Source organism: Vanessa cardui, chromosome 14 (assembly GCF_905220365.1).
Source record: "Vanessa cardui chromosome 14, ilVanCard2.1, whole genome shotgun sequence".
Lineage (NCBI taxonomy): Eukaryota > Metazoa > Arthropoda > Insecta > Lepidoptera > Nymphalidae > Vanessa > Vanessa cardui.
The window spans coordinates 9862282-9888493 of NC_061136.1; the positions used below are offsets into that span (position 1 = coordinate 9862282).

Consider the following 26212-nt stretch of genomic DNA (forward strand, 5'->3'; position numbering starts at 1 on the left):
CATATTTTGTAATGTATAAAACGATATTGACGAGCGACAAAGACAGTCATTTGTTTTATTTGATGCAGAATATTTGTTATTATGATAACAATGTCAGCATTTGCAGGCATAGTAAGTGGTTATTGTTGCATATGATACTTACTCACAGTGGCGTAGCTAGGTGAGGAAGGGCCCCGGTGCACAGACAAAGAATCGGGCCCTCGCCCCCTCCTTTCCCATCCCTCTTTATCTAATAAGTATCCTTTAAAATTATAGATACCAAATAAGAATTATTGTGCGCAGGGTCGTGATTTTCTAGCTACAGAAGCTTAAGGTTTAGTTTAAAGGGCCCCCTGACCTCTGGGGCCCTGGTGCACTGCACCACCTGGCCCTACGATAGCTACGCCACTGCTTACTCATATTTGTTTTCTGGTATAGTCATATTTCTAAATAATTCGTTTCTTTCGCTAAGAAAACCTACGAATCAGATTAATTCTGTTTGAGGGGCTCGGTCGGAGCCAATTTGTCTGATTGCTACCGCCAGTGTAACCTGCCTATGTATCTTCAATAAATTCTGACCCCATCGCGGCCCTATCTATAAATATTTGCGCATGATTAAATCAATAAACTTACTGCGCACTGTTCAAATATTTTTTGTCATTTATTAAAGAAAGTGCAATGGATTGAAAATAAATTGTACATATTTTGCAAGGCTATTCCTTACACTGTTGGCATGAATATGAAATTGTGCAAATAAATATTTTTTGACATAAGAATTGCGTGTATGATTTGTCGTGTTTTCTTTAACAATCGAAATATTTAATACATTTATGTATGACGACTAACAACACCTATTTTATAAATTGTATTTAGTATCGATTTCGTTTAATTTGGTAAATACAGAGCAACAGTAATGTTTGCTCAACGCGATAAAATAAGTATTATTAATGAATACGGCAATTTCCCAAGAAAAAAGGTGGTCATAATAATCAAGTAGCACCTCATAGATAGGGCAAATTGTTAATTAGGATTGTTACGGTACTGCGGCCATTACCGTCGCCGGTACACGCCTCTTCCTCGTCCCGAATCAGAACGAGGGGAAAAAAAATCAAACTGTAAATATCGGAAAGCAATCCGGGTGATTCTATTAGATTGAGTAAACTTGCTTTGAGGTTAAGGTTTACGATAACGAGCCTTGATTTGTTTTTATTTAAGTTACTTCAAAAGCGAGCGAGATTAATAGGGAGGTTTCCTAATTATATTTTAATGCACTTACTTCATTTTATTTAATATTTAAATGCTGTATTTGACCTATTTGAAAAATATTTATATCTTTACCGAAAATAAATCAAAGCATTTTTATAATTTCAGTAAGATGCTTTCGCAAAGTTAAGTAAGACGATTTATGGATAACAGTTTAAATTCGCAATACAATAATTTTCTTGAAGATTGTTGTTGGATTTCGTGTTCGAAGTTCGCGTGTTCAGCTAAAGATGGAAATATATCGCAATTCAGCTAAGCTCTACCTGTATCTCAATCGGAATCACCGATGAGAGTTAACGCTTTCCTTTAATAATTGACACTTCTATTATTTATCTTTCATACAATAACATCGGCAACTAATATATTATTTGTACATAGCATAAAACAGACGTAAACGCTTCCCGCCGTCTTACCGCTTAGACCTTTTAAACTTCGAAACGGATTTTGATGTGATTTTTATCAACAAACAGAAGTGATTCAGGAGCAAGGTTTATATATATAATACATGCATATTATAGAAGAGTAAAGTTGAGAACTTATTTTTATGTTTGTTTAATACTAAAGGAATTTGTGTGAAGGCGGGTAGCTAGTAGGTTTTATATATATTCGAACGAAATCCAATCACTTATTTTATATTTATAATTAATGCTATATACTACGCAGTCATCCGTAACGAAAATTAAATAAAAAAAATATTATGAACGTTGTAACTTTTTTAATAATGTGTGTAGGTTGTATTAATGATAAGGATCATGGTTATGGTCAGGAGAACATGTGAAATGTGAAGCTAACAGTAGTCTTAAAAAAAAAAAAAAAACTGTAAACGGTACCTAAGAAATAGTAATTTTAGATAAAATTTGTATTTAAAATATATATGGCAACATTTAAATACATTTTTTCAAATGTGATCATTAAACACAATACGGAATATCCGTCGTTTTTTCGATAGCGGCATAAGAGTGCTCCAGTGTAGCCTAAATCCTCTCAGATCGAGATAAGCCGTCACATTCAAGATATTTAAATCGATTTCCCCAATTTTCCGACAGAGGGCGCCCGTGGCCCGACTCAATTTATCCGGTGTCGCTGCGGGGCGGCGGGCCAGCTATTGTTCACCAAATGAACTACGTTCAATCTACGGCGTTTACACCACTAACTACATCGGGAAATTTGAATACGATTCGGTTCTATGGATGGTTGCTACGCAGCTTTTTTGCGCTTGATTTGAGAACTAAATGATTAGCTAGTTGCTCGTACATTTTATGCATTATGTAATAATCGTAATATTCTGTTAATTTTTGATTCCGCGGTTTTGTTTATCGTTTTGTTTATGTACCTTTTTCGTAAAATTCTTACGGACTCGGTCATTTTATTAATTATTTAATGAAGTGCAATAGCAACATCACTACATCAAGCCAAAGAGACCCTTTAAATTTTCCTTCATTAAGGAGTTTTGCTTATTTCTCCCAACCGGAACCTATTTGTTGGGTTGCTATTTAAAACATTCGCCCCGTCTGTTTACATAGATCAGATACGTTCAACAAAGGCTTTTGTAATTAAGAAAGATATTTTAAGTCGGCGGCAGCTTGGCTTTATACGCAAAATGAATTTACTGGATTAAGTGCGTTTCAACTTTTGTTAAATGGTGTTTTGTTTCTTTATTGCTAAACAGAATCTAACGTAATAAAGTTTCACTGTAGTTAGAAATAACAAAATTAATTACATCAACGCGCTGTTGTTTCGTCGGAGCGAAAATTATACTAATAAATTTTATATTTTGCGTTGAACAATGAACAATTATTGGACATACCCCATATCGGGCTTATATCCAAAAGATAGGTAAAACACGCAAGGCAATATTTCGAACTGCTCTTAAATATAAATTTCCCACCCAACCCCAATTTAGGAGTGCATTATTTTCGCTTTCGCAGACATCCGATACAATTAAAATCTTCTTTAATTAAGGGACGACTATGAATCATTCGCACGTGGTGCACTGAGTTTTCCACTTGTATACTTGCCTTAATTCAAAATGCTTTAGGATCAAGGTGGATTACACAAAAATAGCTCATATTATAAGCCCCTATGGTTCATATTTATGTAGTAAATGATTGTTTATAAGGCGTAGTCTGTCTTGTTTTCGTGTATCTCTTTTCACTTTGTCGCAGTGTCTACGATATTTATCCGTACGTGAGGGATGCTAGCAATAAATAGGTGAACGCAAACATATTTGACGTTTACAAATACCGTCCAAATTGGTTTCCTCCGTGTAACTGGCTGTTATTACGCTGTTTATTACATAAGGCTTCCTAAAACTTATTTATCGTCGTTAAGTTTTGTTTTCGGCCATATATAAAAATTACTTATTTAATTAAACATAGTTGTGTGAGACACTATTCTAATGAAACTCAGGCATGTTTATAGCGTCCTTAAATAGGAATGCTTTAAATTCCGATTGAATACACAGGGGTCACAAATAAACATAGAAATGTTTGCTCTACGTCTATTTCAAATAAAGTGTATTGTAGTTAAATAACATTCATTTGCATTATTGTGATGAGATTAGCATTTGAAAATAAATTTCATAAAATCAACTACTAAAAATTTAAGATTCGAATATATGCTTTTCGAAATTCGAAATAAAAAGAAACGGCAATACGTTCCAAATTTGAGTCAACCGAAAATCGGTTAAAAAATAGATCATCCAAACGAGGTGCGAGTCCGGTCGGCTATCCGTCGGGAGTTGTAATTCAAGTGACAAATATCGAAAGCCACAATTCATATTTCTGCTATCTGTGCGCTTGTGTCGCCATCTGTGCCGCAGGGACGCTATTGGTTCTCCATCAAGCGGGCGTATGATCTATTTTTGTTGGAAATAAAACATTGTTTTTTTTCCTCCGGGAAATGTTTTATAAGTATTTTTAGGGTCGGTACGTGACATTTGGTAAGTTGCTTTCAATGCATCGATTTTTGGGCTGAAAATTATTCAGAGAGTTATAACTTTGCTGTAATAAATAAAAAGAAGCGGAGTCGATTTAAAATGATCGTATAGGCGAGTAAATAAACGTGATTTATTTTTGTGTAATAATTGTGCGAAATTCATTAATAATTTCGTTGTCAATGTAATTAAGGCAATTTAAAATTCGAACAATAAAAACAGTAACATCAGAAAATAGTGCGTCGCGATACAGAGCGCATACATTATTATCGAGATCGAAAATTTCACGTGCCCATATAATTTTAAGCTCGTAAAGCCAGAACAATAATTCACCGGGAGCATTTGCGGAAAATGCATTTTATTGTTAAAACGTGAATTTTATTTATCGTCGACAGTAGTGGAGGGCGTGGGGGGTGGGGGGTGATTTGCAGTAGCGGCGCATCGAACCCACCCTTTGGCACGGATTATTTATACTAAAGGTAATTTCCCCGGTTCATTATTGGGAAATGCAACATTTGTGCATTTCACGGACTGTCATTTGCAGTTCATTAAAAATAAGCTTCGACCGCATCGCCCTGCACATATAGATTTTTATCTCGTACCGAAATTATTTATTTTGTTTTATCAGCGGTCACCCGCGATAATATCACTTTGGTAATTTCAAAAGCCATGCAACGAAAATCTCTTTATTTCATTAAAACTGTTCCACAAAGTTCTGCTAAGCCTGAGTTACTTGATGCGATCTTCGAATAAAAACTTGGCTCTATTACCTGAGTCCTACAAATCAAATTACACGGCCAATTTAAAACGCTCAGTTAGCAGTGAATAACTCTAGGAGTTGAGCAACGATATTTCATCTAGCCGTCTAACACGCGTAGAGGCGGTCTTCCGTGGAGATATTAATCGTAGTGCTCATGCATCTTACCGAGCTCTTTAAAACGCCCTTATCAATAACACACTGAATTATAAATAGTTATTTATTGATTTGCAATTACGTTTACTACTTTGAACAATCTATTATTATTTCAGTAGGTAATTACATCGAGAACGTAATTCACGCTCGTATTTACAAAACAGATCAATGAGATGCAAATATATATAAACTTTTTAGAATCACCTCGGAGCAGCCGCGTCGCAACTTCAAACTCAATGAAAGTCGTTAGAGATTTCTTTCTTCATCCTACGCTATTTAAGGTGAAAGAAAAGCAAACAAAAGGCCAACTCTTTTAAAAGCTATTTAGTTGCAATCCCTAGATAGCGTCTACCGCAGCTTCGTTTTTTCTCGCTGAAAAGCCAATTTGGAATGAATCACTGTAACAGTGGCGAGCAGCTGCGCTAATTTACCTACGGGCGGACAGTCTAATGCGACTCGTTGGCTCGTAAATATCGAATCGCGACCGAGCGCCGAATATCGAAAGCCGGCATTAGTCGGATACAGCTAATACACACGGGGGCACGTGTAATAAATTATCGCATGTTCATTTGGCCCCCGATGTTTAATCTGTCCAGCGCGGTCACCGTGCTGCTTTTCCACTACGTATAATGCTAAATTTCATACACCAAAATCAATGGTTACTTGGTAGGAAAATCTTTGCCATAGGCTGTTTTTAAAAAGAACGTTGATATTTTAGTTCTTTTTTAAGAACTACATGTCTAACATTTAATTTTTTCTCAGATTATATGTTCGTATACTTATCGAGCTACACAGAAATATTTAATAAATTCCATTTCATCTGCTGAGGTAATAATCGTAAACGATTTTCCCAAATCAAAAAAGGCAATTGTAAAGACAGAGAATGGCTTCGGACGCAATACACTACACGCTGTCTCTGTTGGGGCACGTGTTGTTTCGTGTAGCACAATTCGCGTATAGACATGTATCTAGTTTTATTCCAACGAACAATGAATGCTGGACTTTATTTATAAAATCTTGTACATTATAAGATATTTAAGTATTAAATGAAATAAATCAAACAGTGATCATCGTATATACGCATGGAACGATGTCGGTTGGTGGTATTACAAGCGCTGCCCCTGTCCGTAGTGCGTGATATAGTGCAGCACAATCCGTGTATAGGCTTATATCTCTGTCCAATTAAATTTATACCATTTAAGGCTTACGAGGCTTTATTTCTGCCGAATATATTAGGAAATTTCTGCAAATTTTATTGAGAAATACATAATAAATAAATAATATCTGTGCTCATTAATATACTTACCTAAATTAAGAAAAGAAAATTACATACATATAATTTTTTTAAGAAGTTTTACTATTTTAAGAGACGTGTAAAATATTTTAGAAGGAAGCATATTTACAAAATTTCAACGAACTCTATTAAATCTTCTTTTTCATCGGCCTACCCATAGATACAAATGAATAGTGTCATCTATCACCGGTGCCTTATCAGGTATCTCTCTTGATATGCAATAATGGAGGCAATGTATCAAACTAGCTATCTAAGTTAAACGCAATTTGAAGTATGGCGGCTCTTAAGGCGCTTTCACCCCCAAAAAGAAGGTGGGGCGGGGGTGTTTCCTTATCGCGGAACTGCAGGCACTCCACCCGTTTACCTTAAGATCTTTAATATAAAATAATATACTACACTTAAAGCCGCCTTAAATGTACTGCCTGGACAAAGTTTATTGGTCCGACATTAGGTTCAATTTTATTAGCATATTATTAATTTATAATTATAGTAACAAAAAAAACATTAAAATATATGTCAGGCGTTCTAAGCAGTTGCGTTGCTTCTAGGACACAGAAGTGAATACTTAGTGTTGAAGCATAAAAAATGCTCCCAATAAGACTAGTAGGCCATGTGTCGTGTTGATGGAGCTCAGGAACTGTCCACCCTCGCTAACGACGTTATAGACGTTACTATTTTATACTTGCAAATGTTTATAGAATTATGTAGGAACTGGCAAAGTTCATGTATCTGCACATCCGCGTGCCGTCATGCGATGCGTGCACCGCGGGGAATGAAGATGTTAAATAATTTAGCTGGATGGTCGCATACTTTACACACGCACGGGACTGCTCTTTTAATTTAACCGTCTAATAAATATTTATCAATTTTTGATTGAGTTTCAGTGCTTTTCGAGCTACAAAAAATGATTTGTAAATTTACTACCTAATAAACATAAATTTGAATGGAACATTAATAATATTTGTATAATTTATTTAGGCGTGTTACAGCCTACAGGATTTTACTCTTAAAACTCAATTTGTTGTTGAAATGAGTCGGTATTAAGAGTGAGCTGAATTCATTTTAATGTTAAATACGATAGGGGTCTTATCTTTCCAACATGTTTTTATTTAAAGCAGCTTCATATACTTAGGCAACTATACATACATATACATTAAAAAATATGATTTATATGAAAGATACGTCGTTCAAGGTCTGTCTGTAGATGTAGTAACTGGTCCTATAAAGCATTTATGATGTTTCAACAACCACAACAACAACAAGCGATTACAAAAAAGTTATAAACAAATTTTGATTTGTTTGATCGCTAGATAAATTCAATTATATCAACATTTTTTTATTTACCCATAAATATAAGTAGATATAATAAAACCAGTAGAGCAAGGGTTTATCTGTAGTATTTACGCATTAAAAACATAAAATCGCAATATATTACTGAACAATAAAATTAGCAAACATTTAATATGTTAGTGTCAGTAAGTTTCGCAGTTTATAACATGTTTTGTAAACATAACATGTCTATTACGTGCATTGTCTCGTGGCGAGTTGGGTCGCCATAAACTACGGAGGCTCGTGGTGACGGCGCGTGGGCGCTGATCTACAACGAGCTTTATATTGTTTTCTAATGACTCAATGCGATATGCCTTTATAAATACTAAGCATAAATAATTCGGAATAAAGATATTATCTAACATTAATTAGAAATTCAACCTAGTAAAAACAAGACCGGAGTCTTTTAAGTGTCGATAAACATCGCTAAATGATTACATTATCTGTTAAAACGTCAAAAACTAAACTACATTCAAGTAATTTTATTGACAAAATTATTACATAATTAACCGAAATAGCTGCGGTTATAACTGAATTTACTAACAAGCAAAATAGTATGTAGTTACGTTAGATATTATCTAGTCATAATTATCAAAGTTATTGCCTATTTTATTGACCCCGGTTCACACTATTTTACACCACACCGCACATTACCGAAATTAGAATTTATCGCTCACGCAATGAAGTGACTTAGCCATAGTTTGGCCCTAAGCAACGCAAGGCAGTGCGTCCCTAAAGTATATGACAAATAACGGGAGATGGGGAGGCAAATCTTGACTAATTTTACTAATGGATTTATACGTGCTATAAGCATTTCCCCTAAGAAAAAACAGTACGCTGTCTTGACGAAATATCTACCCTAATAGGTATTACAGTAATAACATTTCAATGAAGAAATTGGTTGTTAAAGCCTAAAATTTAGCAAAAATAACTGACAAATACTTGGTTTGTATTCATTGAATGTATAAAAAGTATCCAGTGGGTGGGTATATATATAATTATTATATTATCGCATTTTAAAAGACACTTTTTTCGTAATGAAATTTCATTATTTCCGTAAAAAAAACCTAACGCTCCTTTCCTATAAAAACTATAAACCACATTTTAAAATAACGATCCCAATTTCTATAGGTTCTTTGTTTGAAATTGGATGAATGGCGTAATATACTTAGTATCGGAGAACACGTGACCGCAGGAGATAGATGAGTCTCTTGTGTACCACTAATGAGATTTTACTGTGTAATCCACAGACAACTTATGTATTGATATCGCTCTATGTTCTTTGGCGAAACTACAAAGGAATACCTACGTTTAATTTAATCTTTATAAAATTTAACTACATATTCGTTTATTGCTGATCATTGCTTTCTATAAATTTCCATTAAAAATATACCTATATACCTAAGTACGTACATAAAACTCTACGTAGGTAGATACTACCTACTTATAAGAACTACGCTATGTTATAAGACTTTGGAGTGCTTATTTGTTTTCAATTTTTAAGTAGGTACCTGATATCAAACATAGGAGAAAAAAGCAAAAGTCTAATAGCTAAAAAATATTTTTTTTTATCAACATACGTAAAATTAAACATTGAAGTTTTTTTTTATTGATCATAACAGTTACCGTATATATCATATTCTTAATTTAAAAAAAAAGTAACAAAACTCCTAATACTAAACATTACATAAGTAACCAATCCCTACATAGCCAATATATTTTACTAAATACACAACGCAATTTATTAGATAGGTATCATCTCAGGCAGTCGAGTAATCAACCATGCCTTTCCAAGTATCATTGTTACTTACAATATTAAAGCAACTTCCAACTGTAGGTATTCAGTGGGTATATAAACTGAGTCCGTACTACTTAATATTCCGTTGCAGATCAAAAGATTCATATTGTTAATTAAACTCAAGCTGTGGTGTTATTTTTGGATCGTTTATTTGTTTGCTCTGAATTATATCTCACAGTTTGTACCGGCCTAAGTTATATATAAATATAAGTATACAATGTATACACGTACCTATAATATAAAAAGCACACATTAAAATGATTTATGGTTTCGTATTCAAATTATAAAAAATAGGTGCTTTTTGTTTGTGTCACTGAAATTTGATTTAAGTATTAAATTTTGGAACAAATATAATGGAAATGGAGTTAGTTACCTTATAAAAAACTTAATAAAATAATAAATATGTTCATTGAGTGGATACAAAGTTTGTGCTTATTATATGCCAATAAACAAACCATCGTATTGTAGAGATCGGACGTTTCGCTCGCGGGCGGGCGGGGGTGAGGGAGGTACCACCCTCAACAAAATTATGTACGACGAACTGGGACTAATATATCAAGGGGAGGACGTGCCAGACTAAGGAGACTGGGTATTATGGGGTGGGCCGGTGGAATACTTAAGAACCCTGTGACACCCTATTAAAACACACGACCTGCATTTTTAGGTAGACGATTTAATTTGGTAACGACACAGTACTGAATGCTTGGAATTCTTTTTTGGAATTTTCGACTGGAATTTAGATACATGTTGACATGCAACGTTTTCTGCTGATGTTATAAATACTATTAAATAATAAACAAATAAATATGTAGGTGTATAATTTCTCGTTGTTTATAAACATAACCTAAAATAAAATATATAACTTCTGCATTTTACATGCAGACAGGCTAAACTAACTCTAAATATTAATGCATTACGAGCATCTATTGGGCAATAACAGATTCCTCATTTTATTTTCGATCTACAACTTCTCGGGAGTGCATAAATATTTCAACGCAAATATGATATCGCCGGTGCAGCTAAACGGTTGCAAGCGACCGATATTACAACGAAACGAGGCGTGAAACACACGGCGCCCGGAGAACGCATCCGGAATCATAATTCCAAAATAACTTCCAACCGTACCCTCCTACCACATCAACCCCGCGCTTTTTTTGGATAAAATGGAATCCCCGTCCCACCGTTAATTCCCAAGATAGACATAATTTGGAATTGGATCATCTATCCTGCCTGCCTACAAACAAAAATAAGTTAAGCGCGATGTACAAGCGATTTATATGAGCGAAAATATGAACAAATACGAAGATTTCAAACTTAGTAAATTATGTATTTTCATATACGAACTAATGAATAACCCGAATAAATTTACTAGAATCGAAAAATTTATTGTTTGACATTCCAATTGATTATGACAAATTAAAAAATTTCAAACACAAATCTTTAATAAAACAAACAAATAAATTTTATTTACAAAACTTACAAAAGGTTAACCGCTGAGCAATTAATTTTACGAGCGATCCTTACGTTTACCAGGTCATAAAACGAGTCATAAACATGCTCGTCCATTCAAAAAACACTCCACTCTATGTTTACTTACCGTTTTAAATGCAAATACGATTATAGCAGTGTATTCGTGTGACGTTTACTTAAATAAATTCGTGTATATTTTATTTTTCACGGTACTTTGAACCGTGCTGCTCCGTCTTCGAGAATCCTCAAAAACAAAACTCAATTTCGGTAGGTACATACGATTCTCGACGATCTGCAGACTTTGGGGAAAATAAATAATATGCACGTTTTTTATTTCACCTTTGACACTTTAATCCAATTTGTTTCCTTATATCCTACCCAGGGGACGGGGGAAATTTGTCTTTATAATTGCTTTTTTGAGTGTCTATTTCTTCTTTCTATATGATAAATTATCTCAAGACTCCCAAAAGACTTGTATGATAAACTTTTTGAATAAATATCCGGTCTTGTATATACCTACTGCATAAATTACATTTTGAGATATAAAAGTGTATAATTTAATTTATTATAATATTATCTATTCACCAAAAAAACTATACAAAAACATATCGTCTTGAAGCCCAATGTATAGACTCGTGCCGCCACGACCACCGAGGTCACTATGGCGATTCTTTTTATAGCCAACTAAGAAAATTGGCTCATTAATCTTTAAGATAAATGCTCAGGGCGTATTAGGCTCGTCTTATCAGCCAGAAACGAATGAAAGTGTGGATACCCCGTTATCGCTAACTCTATCCTATATCCTTAGAATTATTGATATTCAACTGATACTTTATTTCATATTAAATATTGCATTTAATTCTACATTACTCTTAAAATAATAAAATATATTTATTTAATTAATTATATCTTTATTACTTTTTTTTTGTTCTTAACGTAAATTTTGAGCATAAATTCAAAATACAATTTAAAATAAAACTATTTAAAATTTTTAGTTATTTTACTCAAGAAGTCCTCACCAAAAATTTATTGCAATATAAATATTTCTTGAGTTTTAAACTTTCAATTCATTTTTATTATAAAAAAATGTATAAAACCAGGTGTTACATGATTTACATCGATTGAATAAGGATGCAATTTTCAAATGATAAATAGTTTTTTTTATTAAACCATGAAATATGTATGTATAGTTTTTGCACATAAATAGTACTATTAATTATAATTTATAAATCACTAACAGTAATGGCTACAATTACAATAAATACCGATCAACCATGTTTGGAATTAGGTATGTCCATATAAATAGTTGTGCATCGCGATATATTTAAACTACTTTGATCCGACGAGGGCTTCCCAGAATCCTGTCTATCATATTGTACAAAAGTTTAGAATACAAAAGGAATGAACAAAAGTATATCGCAGACGTGAGACGTTTAATTTCGTTTGTTATAATTTAACATTTTCATCGACCTACATAATTTATTCATAAACAGGCGAACATTAATTCGTCCTATTAATTTATTAGATATAGGTACATATAAAGCATCGGCCTTAAGTTTCTTACGTTAATATTTAAGCAATTAAATTAAATACATGATTTCATTCGACTGGCAAATTGTTATAGGGTATAAAGATTTTTAACAAATTTGGAATTTATAAATAGGTATGGCACGTAGTTCCTTTGTGTTTTGTTAGATATAATAATACCTACTCTAAAGTAGTATGAAGTGATGTGTCATTTTTGAATCCCAATAAAGACAAAAGTTAGCTTTGTTGCGGTTTCACGTGATTTATTGTGTCAAATAACAAAAGTTGGAGTAAAAGACGGATGCCGTTTCTTGGCACTGAAAATCTCAACAATGAATCGGCAAAATAATAAAAAAATAATAATAATATATGAATGCAGTTTATTTTCATTTTAATTCTTTATAAATCCCGTAAGCGATGAAATATGCGGTCGAACACCTAATGCCACATAAATCTCCATCGACATCCGCGTTTCTCAGGCGAGAAAAATGCAAGTGACAAATAAAATCACACCTGATCCAGCTCTAACTGGTTGCATCATTGCTCGCAGGCCTGACATTTAAGTGTTGGTTCCGGACACACATCATACGATAATCATCACTCGATGTTGCATTCTATCATTTTGGTTGTTTATTCGAAATTTATTCCGTTGGGGAAATACAAATGAGTGGTGGACTAGTGAGGTGATAAATCTTGTCGATGTCTCGACGTGTCGCGCGTCGGGTTAAAAGCTCGATAACCGAGACTCGCACACACCTACCCGAGCCAACAATAACCTCTGCTTTGTTTTATTTGAGAGCGTTCTTCGGTCCGACCAGATATAAGCCAAGTATTTTATGCATAAAAATATCGATATATAATTGCTTCATTACGTCCCTGTGTTGGTGAGTAAAATATGTGGGAGTTACTTACAGGTGGTTCCAATCGAAGCATAGTGAAATATCCTGATATTACGTTTTTCCTTCAAAACTTTATGAACTTTTATCTTACAATGTAAGAGGTCAATTTAAGTATTTGTCATGAATTTGTTGATACAATATTGAGTAGAAAAATATCAAATTAATACAATTTACTACGGTCAGGTATTGTTTATATTGAGTAACAGCTGAATTTTAGGTCTATGCATATTTCATAAAGCATTCATATTATTAATTTTAGTACTTATATGGATAATAGATGAACTTATTTAAGTAGTCTTTGGTTTAAAGCTTAGGGATTATAATATTTAGATATGATATATTCGGAACATCCTGTAGGTATCGTTCGGAAAGCAGACGCGTTCTCTGGTGTCTGTCGGGTCTGTGTCGCTATCGTTGTATCGCCGTGTCACGCCGTTTGCTTTATGGTGCCAGCTCGGGTGTAATATTTCATGAGGATCGCACGCCATGATTCATTCCAACTCACTTTTTTACTTCTCGAATGTGCCTTTAATGAAGGTGGAACGGAGATAATAGAATTTAAAAATGACGAGCCGGTCTCGAAAATTTATTTGCATGTAATTAACCTTACTAACGTTATCTCGACGATAATTCGTGATTGTTTGATGCATTGAGGTTTATTCAATTAATTCTTGGTGCTAATTAAATATAACGAAGTTTAAAGAAATGTATTGAGAGAAAAAATGCTTCGTAGCGAAATACGTGAGTTTAAAATTGCGACGATACCGGCCGCTTGTCAGTTATAATTGGCTGAACTTGTTGGCCGACTCGTTGCGATTTTTTTTACTCTTCACCCTACACCGACATTACTCTTCGTCTCCCACGAGAGACGTAAATTGCGGACATAGAGCCTGTGGAAACAAGCATTGATGTGACGTATGAATACAGGAACATGTTATGTTTTATTAAAATTCAAATTTCAAATGGAATTTCCTAACAGCGTCAGACCGTTTCAATTATGTTCGCATCCTGAATAATGTGTATTTTTTTCGCAATGTTTATTACTATATTCCATTGCATTATTTGTAAAAAACCTTCACGAGATCCGTTTGTTTTTAAATTTTAGTTTAAAAATTGAGAATCCGGCATTATATTCTCAAACTCAGATCAAACTACCGAAATGTTAATCGCATTATAATTCTGCTGTTTATTTTAATACATATTTATGTGACACTATTTAAAGTGAGACAAAGAAGCGATAGGTACCCGCTATTTTCAGACAAAAACTGTAACTCGGTAAGCTAGTCATTGTGCGGCTAGCGCGGACCGGTGCGAATCCTTACATAATTCATAACCGTTTATGCATATCGGCACAATTGACACATGTAACACTTGTTTCGCTTGTGTTTTGTTTTGTGAGGATTTATCACTATGTTAATGCATACTAGCTTTATACGGGCAGATAAAATTTAGAGTAATCGACTATTTAATAATTTTTCAGTACGTAAAGTTTTATATAAAAAAACAAACACTTAAAATCTCAGCTAGTATCAGCTGGTACCTATATATAATAATATGTAGACGTATTAAGTATATAGTTTATACGTTTCAGTGGTATTTTATTAAATGTCTAAAACATTTTCAATTAATTTACAATATGTTTTATAGATACATACCGTATGCACCAACCCCTGCCTGTTTGTCTTTTAATTTAACGAATTTCTTGTTTCTTCAACGTTATAATTTCAAGATACATCTTATCATACCTACTTATAATTATGATCATAATTATAAATATGTTTGGATGTATTGTATATTATTTAAAATTATTAATTGTACATAAAATGTATGTATTATAAAATAGAAGGTACATTTTTAATAATCAAGTTATAAATGTAAATGAACAGAAACGAATAAGAGAAACAAAAAATGTATCAAATCTTGATTGTTTCTAAGTGATTATAAATAACAATCTAGGCTATTTTTATTACATTGTAGTTAAACTATTAATATAAAATCCAGACAAACGTCTCGCTATAATTCCACACGCAAGCAGCATTAATTTAATAAAAGTGCAAAAGCTTAACTTAAGCCACAGTAAATAGTCCATTTTTTACTCGCGGGCTAAGCCAAAAAACTGCAAGTGGCACAAAATAAATTATAACAACCTGAATCTATTTATGGGCAGCTCATTAACAGTGCCCTGAAGTCTTTTAGTCCTTTATTACTTCTTCTGCATTACTTATATTTATATTTTATGACATTTCCACTTAATTATAAAATTACTTTTTTATAATAATAATTATATTTTTTAAAATATTTATATATAAACATTTGTCACCTAATTATTGCTTATATTATATTCTTATAACTCTGTACAACCTAGTTACCTGTTCGTAGCCAAAGTCAAAATACTGGACTTTATGACGTTCTTGAACGTTCTTATAAAGACTAGTTTATCAGGTATTTCCTTTTTACATTATAAAAGTATGAATTAGTGGCCTTTTTCTTTTCTGTTTTATGAACGAGTCTCTTCTATTAACTTTATGAAGGTGTAAAGTTTAGTTTTCAGTTAGTTACTGTGCGTAATTAGTTACCCGACGCGGTAGTTTTAATGGGAATTTTCTTTGTTTAAGTAATTGTTAAGTGGCTTTGTTTGTTTAATATTAGTTTTAATTGCTATTACATATACTGGTACTTTCATTAACTGTATACATCATTTTCAGATAATATTTGCATTGAAATTGTTTCTCGTAGATAAACCTTTCTGATGTGCTTGCTAAAAAGTCGTCCAAGTCGCTCTAAAGATATAATATATTTGTTGTAGTCGATAAAATCTTATCCACTCAGATACAAAGATAATTACTGTATAAGTACAAAATTATGCTACTCGTTTTCTCTTATCGTCACACGTTTGAACTTTATTCACCTTTGACTGTTGTGCACTCTACATAACCAGCCCTCGTTGACACTATTGACTTAGACCATTATCCTCTATTTATTATAAATTAAAAGCGTATATGTAAACTGTTATGGTTCTCGTTTAATTGGACACCAAATAATAAGAACAACTGTGAGAGCTTGATATGAATGTTAGTGCAATAAATGACTGACATGTAATACGTCATACTGGTAACAGATGATTAATTTAATATATATAGGTAAAAAAAATATGATTAGTAGGTAAATATGACTTTATGGCGACAAAGATATTTTCTTATCAAATATCAAATAAAAATTGCTTATAAAGGAGGAGAACTGAGACATTCTTAACTACATACCTATCGTTGCAAGTGTTAGTAATTTACGTATTGTAGGTAGGTACTTATTTAAAAGTAAGAGGGTAGATAATGAAAGCTATGTTTAAATTCCAGACGCATCTTTAGTTAAATCCGCGATCCGTCACACTTCCCGCTAGTAAATCTAGATACCCACCCTTGCAGCATAAATAAGGCGGATCTCGTTAAAAGTTGCGGTAAAAAAAACGGTACATTTTTCGGTATTTTTAAAACCAAGACGCTCCCCTTAAGACGGCTTCCGGTTTCATAAATATGTAGATATCCTTCACCTGGGCTAAGGAGCTAAGCGACCAAATTTAGTATAGCAATTTATCGTAATAGAAACACTGTAAATAAAGCTTGTCTTTGGGTACGCCTAAAAAGATTTGTACGTAGACGTGATTTTGCATAAGCAGCGTATTATGGCGTTGTTTATATAGGCCCATAACGAATAGTAATTACCCGGCAATGAAGTTTATTTAAATAGTTATATATATTATAATGTATATAAGCAGCAGATATCTAATATTTGGGACAAACTTTCTTAATTCCCTAGAGAACAGCGGCGATGTAATTAATAGCTAATATTGCTTCCTTACCAGTCAAGTTACCTTTTATAATTAATAACAATAAAAAATGATTAAATATTCGATTACAAACGTACTCAACAAAGCGTGTTTTAATGGTTTGTTTACTTCACGCTGTCGTTTAGCAAATTAGGTGCCTATGCCTCGTTGACAAACGTATGTAATAGGTATATAATTAAAAGCAAAACAGATACTACAATTATTTCATTACTCATTAATTACTCAAACAAACATCGATAATAATTGTCTAACATCACTTGTCTTGCTTATCATAAATAATTACGATATTATGTATTAATAATATAAATATGCATTGGTTGTAATAAAATATTATTTATTTACATAGAATTATAAAATAAATGATATGATAAAAATATATAGCAAAGTATGTTATCGATATTTTTTCTCGATATTTTTATATACCTTTTCACACTAAAATATTTTATTATACACAAAGTATGTATTAATATCTTTTCTGCATTCACAGTTTTATTGACAATCGATTTTCAATATCAATTATATATAATTGTTATCAAACAATTATTTCATAATTTGTATTGCATCATTCATTATTAATGATATTTAAAAAGTTGAATTACCAACCAAAGCATATTTGTATAGCCACAAAATAGCAATAGCGAGTAACATAACGGATTTAGAACATCATCGCGTTGTATTTATTTATTTTACATTATATTTATATATATGTAACAAAAATGTTTTGAATCTAAATTGCGATCATCAATCAGGCGTCCAATTAAATCTATTTGCGGTTCCTACGCATTACGCTCACTCTTGGCTCACTCATGCCTAACATTTAACTCAGCGCTCCATACAATATTCTACATTATCTCATTCACACATTACATAAGTTTGAAACGCAGGTGTTAAAAGCGTATTACAGCTAACAAACAGGCGTTAAGCTTCGGGCTTCGGCAGACCATGGCTTGGTAAAATGGTCGAAGATTAGCACGCGGACTTACGGATAATATTCATATTTCACTTCTAACTGTAGGTAAGGCGTAATTATATCATAAAAGGCCTTCTTATGCCTTCAAATTAAGATAATGACAACTTGCATAAATTTGATGAAAATGTTCTTCAAAATGTTACTATTAATAATTTTTTAAAACAAACATAAAAGATTGAAAGATGATGTAACATTAAATCTATTATTAGAATATATTTTAAAACCGACATCGTTCAAAAAATCCAGAAGGCCGAACCATGAACTGTAATAATTAAATAAGTAGGTATCTACATATGTTTATATAAATAAAGGAATGTTATTATTATTATCAGATGTTACATCTCGCAGTTGCTCTGAACATGGCAAAGCAACATTCACGTAATCGCTCCATAGGCAATACGCATCACAAGCCTCACATGTGAGCTCGTACAGGCGTGCCAAGTTTTTCTCAGAACTTAATCAATAATGTGAAGAGGTATTGAAAAGCGCGCAAGTGCTAACTGCATTTACACACGCCATGTTTTGTTCTTTCGTAACATTTAAACGATCTATATTGCATGGCACTACGAGCGAAGCTACGTACTTGTATTTTCGGTAGATATATCTTATTCAAGGGAACGTTTTCTTAAGAAACTAGTTTAACTACTGTATCTGGCGCGTTAAATATCACCGGCGAGCGAGATTACGTTGTTTATCCTTTAATAATGTTAGGTGAAGTTTGACAATTTCCATGAGGCACGATACCTACCCGGTCCGTTTTGCGTTTTCGTTAATTCTGCGTAGTGCCGGGCCCGCTCGAATTTGCATTTTGCACGCGTGATAAGTGGGCAGGATTACACGGGATTCCCACCTACAGCCTCTGTTTGTTCTGAAATAAAGGGCTGTTAAACTTTTTTCATGGTAATTTGGGTCACCTTCAGGAGTAACGATCATTGTAAATTTGTTTAAGTAGGCTTAGGTCCGTCCCGTTTATATTTAAAGTATTCACGCTTAACTAATTACCCGACTGTGATGAAACTAAAACATAAATAAAATCTTAGTATACAATTTGTTTTTATGATGGAATAATAAATGTTAATCATCTTAATAGTCATAAAAGTTTAAAATATGACGTACAGTAAGAAAAGTCTTCGGAAGTGGGGGATATTTTTCTATCGTGATTAATGCGACCACCACAAATGCAGCCCAGCCCGGCTGACTTCCAAAATTTCCACACTAAATCTCGCCTTTCGTTTCACTTCTTTTGCCCGAGGAAGACTTGGCAGCGTATATTATCTCTGTAATGCAAGCTTTGCACTGTAAATAGCAAATATATATTACAGTCTTATAGAAGACCATAACGCCGACGATGTTTTTAACAATGCAAATTTAATGTGTTCAATTATTTGTAATGCTTATAAAATATTTCAAATTTAATGTTTAATGCAAGCAGACACATTATTATAACTAAGCTGGACACTTGTATTTCAACATGTTACAAATATCCTCATATTTAGTAGATAACTAAACTATGGTGGGTACTAAATAGGTACTTATCTATGCCTATAAGAACTTATATACATATTATACTTGTATGAATATTTTAACTTTTCATGAAAGTATTCATGTAATTATTTGGACAATACTGTATTTATAATCATAATAAACAGTTAAGATAATTAAAGAAAATACTGTTTAAATAAATATTAATGCATATCCCGCGACGCGACGCTCTTACTATTTAGTATTGAGAATTCTTCAGCAAAGTCCAACTTTCACAATATCGCACTATTGCACTCCGAGTTTTATCTCCAACTTAAACTACCTAAGGAATATTCAACGGTCGACTCGAAATGTGCTGAGAAGAATTGTTTTACTTATTGCAAATAAAATATTACTTCTCTTAATGTTTATTTTTCTTAAAATATATATGCAGGATAATGTAACCTTCTCTCTGCTGGATTTTTGGATGTGGAAGAATTCCATACGAAATCATACTTCACTATACTGTTTTAGAGCTAAGCACAATATCATTATCATTACATGGTATAAGAAAAACTTACCGCTGTCTATCACTATGTACTTATGCTTAGATCTTTAAAATTAAAAAACAGATTTCGATGCGGTTTGGTTTTAAAGATAGAGTGATTCGAGAGAAAAGGTTTTGTATATATTACATGGACAATATAGTAAAGAAACGAGAAAAATTGTTTATTATATTTAGTATGATCATTGCACCCGTGCCAATCTGGGGCGGGTCACTAGTTCAATATAAATATGAATTATAGGTATGAAAATTCTATTGAATTTTTTTTAAGATTAAGAGTGACTCCAATAGCTCTGTATCTAGCATCGGAGATGGTTACGTATAAAAATTGTTGAAATATCAGCATTTGATCAGTAATTTGATAATTCACAAAACGCGCATGCGTTAAATCTCCGTCGGTCGGCGTTTAAAAACATAATTCCGTCGGATCTCGATTAATTTTTAATTCAAATTAATACGGAGTAAAAAATTAACTATTTATTATTTATAAATAACGGCCAATAAGAAAAGTTTTTAAATAAAGAATAATCATACTCAAATGTTATTACTTACATAACCTAAAAAGTATAGGTATCTTTCTTTGAGCTTTGTGGTTATACATTTAAAAACAAGAACTAACAGGATATTAAAATTGTTTTATATGCGAGTAAATGTAAGTAGCTGTAAAATGTATTATTAGAACATTGATTTAATATACTTAATCTGTGGTAGAGCTATGCCTATGATAGTAGAATCTTCCAATGTGTAAGACGTATTAAGTATCTATGTAGTTGACTGATTGATGTTTCCTAGGCTCAGTAATAGATTTGTTTAATCACCTATTGATTATCATAACATTAAGATTTTTTTATGTATATGATTTTATATTCATAATAAGCCGTAACTAACTATTGTATTCAAAAATAACAATAGGTAACTATACAATTTGATGAATCTTATAAGAAGTTTATGGGAACATTTTATCATTATTATGATAACGTAAAGATTACTAAACACTTAATTAACTCACTTTATGAAATTCATACATACACAGAAAGTCTAAATTATTCAATAATATAAACAAAACATTGTCTGAACATAGCTTTAGGTAGTTTTGGTAGCGTCTTGCTTATTTTCACTCGTAATCGTATCAACTTTGGTTAATTATGATACTTGCCTGTATTATTAGTATAACACACTCAATAAAGCACTGATTTCACTATAAAATAACCGTGAAAACTATTACAAATTGGAAAAAACTTATAAAAACAATACGGAAAGCGTCGTGACGCGGCCTTCGCATAAGTTCGGATAGGTGGCGGGTCGGTCGCGTCATTCAATATGGCGATGGCTCCGCGCGCTGCTATTGGTCGACGCTCGGTGCGGTGTGAAGTTGGTTCGGACGAGCGAGCGAGGCAGATTTATGTGATGTTATAGCGTCGATGAAAGACGGAAAATATGTTGGAAGGATAGTACATTCGTATGCCGGCGGCGTCCGAAACAGGTTTTGTCAGAGGCGTTTACGAAGTGTGCGTATGTGCGCTCGGCTATGTGTCGAGGGCAGGTAGATCGCTACCTATTTATAATGACGAATTGGAGCGCGAACGCGCTCGGTATGAATTAAAAACTGAATTTTTAATTTCAATTTCTTTGTTTTCAGGTAAATATTTTTGCCGTTGGAAGAAGTATTGCAGAACAGATAAGTTATAAAAGTAATAATGTTCGGAAGCAAATTTGCATTTTATACCTTAAAATCTTTATTTGTTTGGATTGTATTTGATTGCGTATTAAGAGCTAAAAAAACTTGAATATAAGTAATTATTGATAGATAAAAAAAAAACTATTATTTGTATGATGAAAGTAGGTAATACAATACGTGTAGATAAGTGAGAGATAAACGTTAGGAAAAGTAAAGATAACGTAAGCTCTTAATCTTATTTTTACGTCAACTACTCCCAGATTGAAAATGAAGTAAGTATCAAGCGGAAGCAGGAATATGTTGCGCCAAAAAAATAGAATATATCTCCGACCCAGCGGGCTTAGATAAATTTATTTTGTCGTGTAACTAGCAATAAATATGCTAATTCAACACTATAACGTCCGTATGTCGCCTAGAGCCTCCGCCATTGAAAGAGTGAAAAAGATATCACAAAATTGCACTGCGCATTCTTCTTTTCAGTCATACGACCTTCTGGTGGTATTGTACGAAAGTTTACTCTGTTTCTTTCAGTCGATGGTCGTTTATTTTTCTCCCGGATTTATTGAGATACGTCGTTCTGGCGTCGGTTTGTAGTTTTATCGACCTACGGCAACTACTAACCTAATAAATTTTGGTGTTTCGCTCAGTGAATCCATTGCTGAACGAATGCATCGTCCCAGATACGACGAATGAGCGGGATTTGACTATATCGATTTATTCCGCGAATTATTACTTACTAGTTTATTATAAAAATGAATAAACATGTTGCCGGATATAATCCGATACAAGTTTTTATACTGTTGAATACATTATAAACTGTTATATAGTTGCTGTAATTTTGTTATTAGTAAATGTAATATCTCAATTTAACGAGTTTTTCGTTATTAACCTGTTTAGCACTGCGCAACTTAATTAAGAACGAGATAGGTATTTAAATAAATCACGATCTCAGCGGCAAAATTAAAACAATGAAAACCAATATTTAATTGATGGCCAAACCTTAATTAACTTGTAGTTCGCCGGCGCGCCTCAAAGCTCCAAGATAAAAGAAGCCATCTGCATTTGGGTATTCAAATTATTTTTCAAACATGTTCTCCGTTCTATCCGAGGAGCTATTGACAAAATCGCTTCATCACACTCACTCCTGCGCATCCGAAGCACGTGTGAACGGTTCAACCCTTTGCTTCAGGACGCTTCGTAACACAAAGGGTAATTTAACATACGAACTCATACGGACCCAAATAAAACATAACAAAAAGATGACCATCACAAAAGTTTGCCTAAACTAACCTCGTTAAGAGATTTCTGGATAAAAGAATACCGTTTTTCAGTATCATCACGATTGTCCGGCCGATCGGATAGCTCGATCGCTGTTTTATAACTACTGTCATATTTAACAGTTTACTCATAAAATTGGAGTCCTTTAAAGTGCTGGTTCATTGTACAAGTGCCTGGAGAAAGTTCGCTTTATGTTCGGCGAACAAAGGACATTACTTTTTTGAGTCATTGCGCAAGAGAAAGTCGCGATTGTTAGATAAAAAGCTTTTGTATTGAAAAGAACCGGAGAGTCAACGGCTTAAAGTTTTTTAGTTTTCGAATAGCCAGGCGGTAGACCGCTTGTGTTGCGTGCAAAATCTCATAAATAGTGCTTCAGATGGTATTAGAAATAGGTATAGATCGCCTAGCTCATCATTCTCAGCGTCAGGTAATTATAGCTTTTATATTAAGTTCGTAGTAAGCAAAGAGTAAAAATATTGCTTGGAGGCGATTTTTATGAAAAAAATCGCACCAGCAAATGTTTGAAAATTTAATCCTTCGGCGGATTTCATCCCAAGTGCAGTGACATGAGTAACGACTTCTTGTTACTTTATTCCTCAATATATAAAAGTTGTATGGTTTGAACATATTTTCCGTCTTCAAAATATTTAATTTCTTAAGTCTACATAGAGTAGTTTATAAAACACAATATTTTTGGCATTTGGTGATCGTCAAGGTCAAAAATTAAAAAAGTGCCCACAACATGAGTCCACATGGCTCGGGCTTATTCTCACACTATGTCCCGGGCCAGGAGCGTACATGTTGAACATTACGCACATTCAGACAAAGGAGACGCTTAATTAAACTAGCGGAGCGGGGCAAACGTAAGCATTTAATTTATATCCCTGCAGTAACTCCGCGAGATCCTCTGTAAGGACGGAGAGGCATGAGAGCCGCGGTTTATTGCTTGTGGAAATATTTAAGCAATCATTTATCTTTAAAACATTTTTTTTATATGCTTTATCATGTTATCAACATAACAAACGCTACTTTCGACTATCGTTTGTTATTTATTTCTGCCCTGCTATAAATTTATTTCTAATTTATAGAGCATAAAGCAATACCTAAAGATAGGTACCAACTATACGTGTCAATGTTCATCTTAGCTATTATTTAAATAACTATTGTATAAAGCAAGTCTCTACCGATTTTTTTTTTACAAAAGAACATAACGTTTTTATGTTTTTATCACTGATTTATCTGTATTTTAATTCTTAATATTTTTTCATATTTATCAATTGTTCATTAAGTCTGCTTGAAGAATACGTATTAATTTTCTTAAATAACACATAATAAAATTATGAAAAAATATCGCTCTCTGCCTATATCTTCAGACTCATAATTTTCGTTGTATTGCACCATTGAAAAACACTCAAAGGAAAACCGCGTGCAGAATAAACTATTTTAATTACGACTAGGTATTGTTTACTACACGATACAAGATCAATCAAATATGCGTAGCTGAAGGACGCCGTTGTGCCATTAAGACTGCATCATAATATCTTCTCTTGAATAATTTATTGATTGATTTCATTTTTTAAATATATTTTATTGTTTAATCGGCTGTCTGTTTGAATTATATTACATTTTATAAATAAGCTATTTTTGGTAGCTTTTTGTCAGAGATGGAAAGCAAAGGTAATTTTTAAGTTATAGCTGCTCATAAATAAATAATATACGACCTTTTTTAACACAGTATTATTTTAATAATATTTAAATAGATTATAAATTTACCTACTTAGATAGTTTCTTGTAACTTTGAAAATAGAATATAATCAAAGGTGTACTTAAATGTATTTTCTAAGTTCTAAGTCTTTTAGGTTCAATTAGATAAATGTTCCTTCACTAAATCTGAATAATTAAAACTTATTTAGACAGCCATACCCATTAATTATTTAGTAGCTAAACGGTTTTAATTTAGTTAAATTGTAAGTAAATGTATATAAAGAGTTAATTAATGTCTTAAGAACGACTGTGTAATATAATAAATTTTATAGATTTACGTTAATTTGGGTATCTATTTGCCGATCCTTTTCATGTTTGACTATAATACAATCATATAATAAAATATTTTTGAATCGAATATTACATTGAAGTAAATAAAAGTTACTATGTATACGTAAGTTAAATTGGATTTGAGTAGGTGGTCTGAAAATCGACACATAGGTGTTTAATTTTATATGTAGCTTATTTATTCATAATACGATACCTTCTACAAATTGGAAGTATAGGGTGTTTATGGCTTAAAATGGCGGGCATATGAAGAATAGCTGCTACTACTACTGTATATGAAGTAATTAAGATAAGAATCCCTTAAATATGTTTCATTAATATTGCTTCAATAATACGCTACATAGTTTTCGTTTTGAAATATTAATAGAGTAGGTACCCAGTGATCCCTTGTGTACAACTACTGACCGCAACTGATACTTGTACCTACACATCTATACAAGTTTAAGCATCTTGATTTCCCTGCAGCCGAATTTGAAACCAAATATTGTCTTAACACCATTGAGTCGTGTTATGCTGTACAAAATAACCTTTATTGATAGATATGCTTCAATTATTATTATTTAAAATATAGACACTTTTGTTTATAGGTACATATAGAATATCAGAATCAGAAAGTAAACAATAAATAATGTTCATATTTAAAAATCATTAGTAATGGGTATAACAAAGATAGGTATAAATATATAATGAGGAGGAATAATACTTAATATAGGATATATAATTATATATATTCTTAACAAGGTAGGTTTAATTTTAAGTCATTTGTCTTATTTTCGAAAATTGGAATGTTTTTGGGTACATGCAAACATAATTATTACATATCTCTAACGTCAATGCAAAATACATTCAGATGAACCATAGAGGTTACAATGATTTAAATAAAATATATTTAAATAAGGAATACCAATTCAAAAAATAAAATATATTTTATATAGAAATGTACTTAGATATAGATAG

The 26212-nt window shown here is 32.7% G+C and overlaps 1 protein-coding gene and 1 long non-coding RNA gene across 3 annotated transcripts in view; one reads left to right on the forward strand and one right to left on the reverse strand.

The window, feature by feature from the left end:
- Positions 1-19497, reverse strand: part of LOC124535068 — a 52887-nt gene extending 33390 nt beyond the window's left edge. The window contains exons 1-2 of one of the 2 annotated variants that reach the window (XR_006966781.1): positions 19338-19497; positions 18970-19089 (exon numbers count right to left, since the gene is read on the reverse strand). This is a non-coding gene — a long non-coding RNA (uncharacterized LOC124535068). Of the gene's footprint in view, positions 1-18969; positions 19239-19337 lie in introns of both variants that reach the window. The other variant, XR_006966780.1, reaches the window with a different exon arrangement.
- The window catches only part of LOC124535067 (homeotic protein ultrabithorax), a 121447-nt gene that overhangs the window by 38202 nt on the left and 57033 nt on the right, over positions 1-26212 (forward strand). The gene's annotated exons all lie outside the window — the stretch shown is intronic.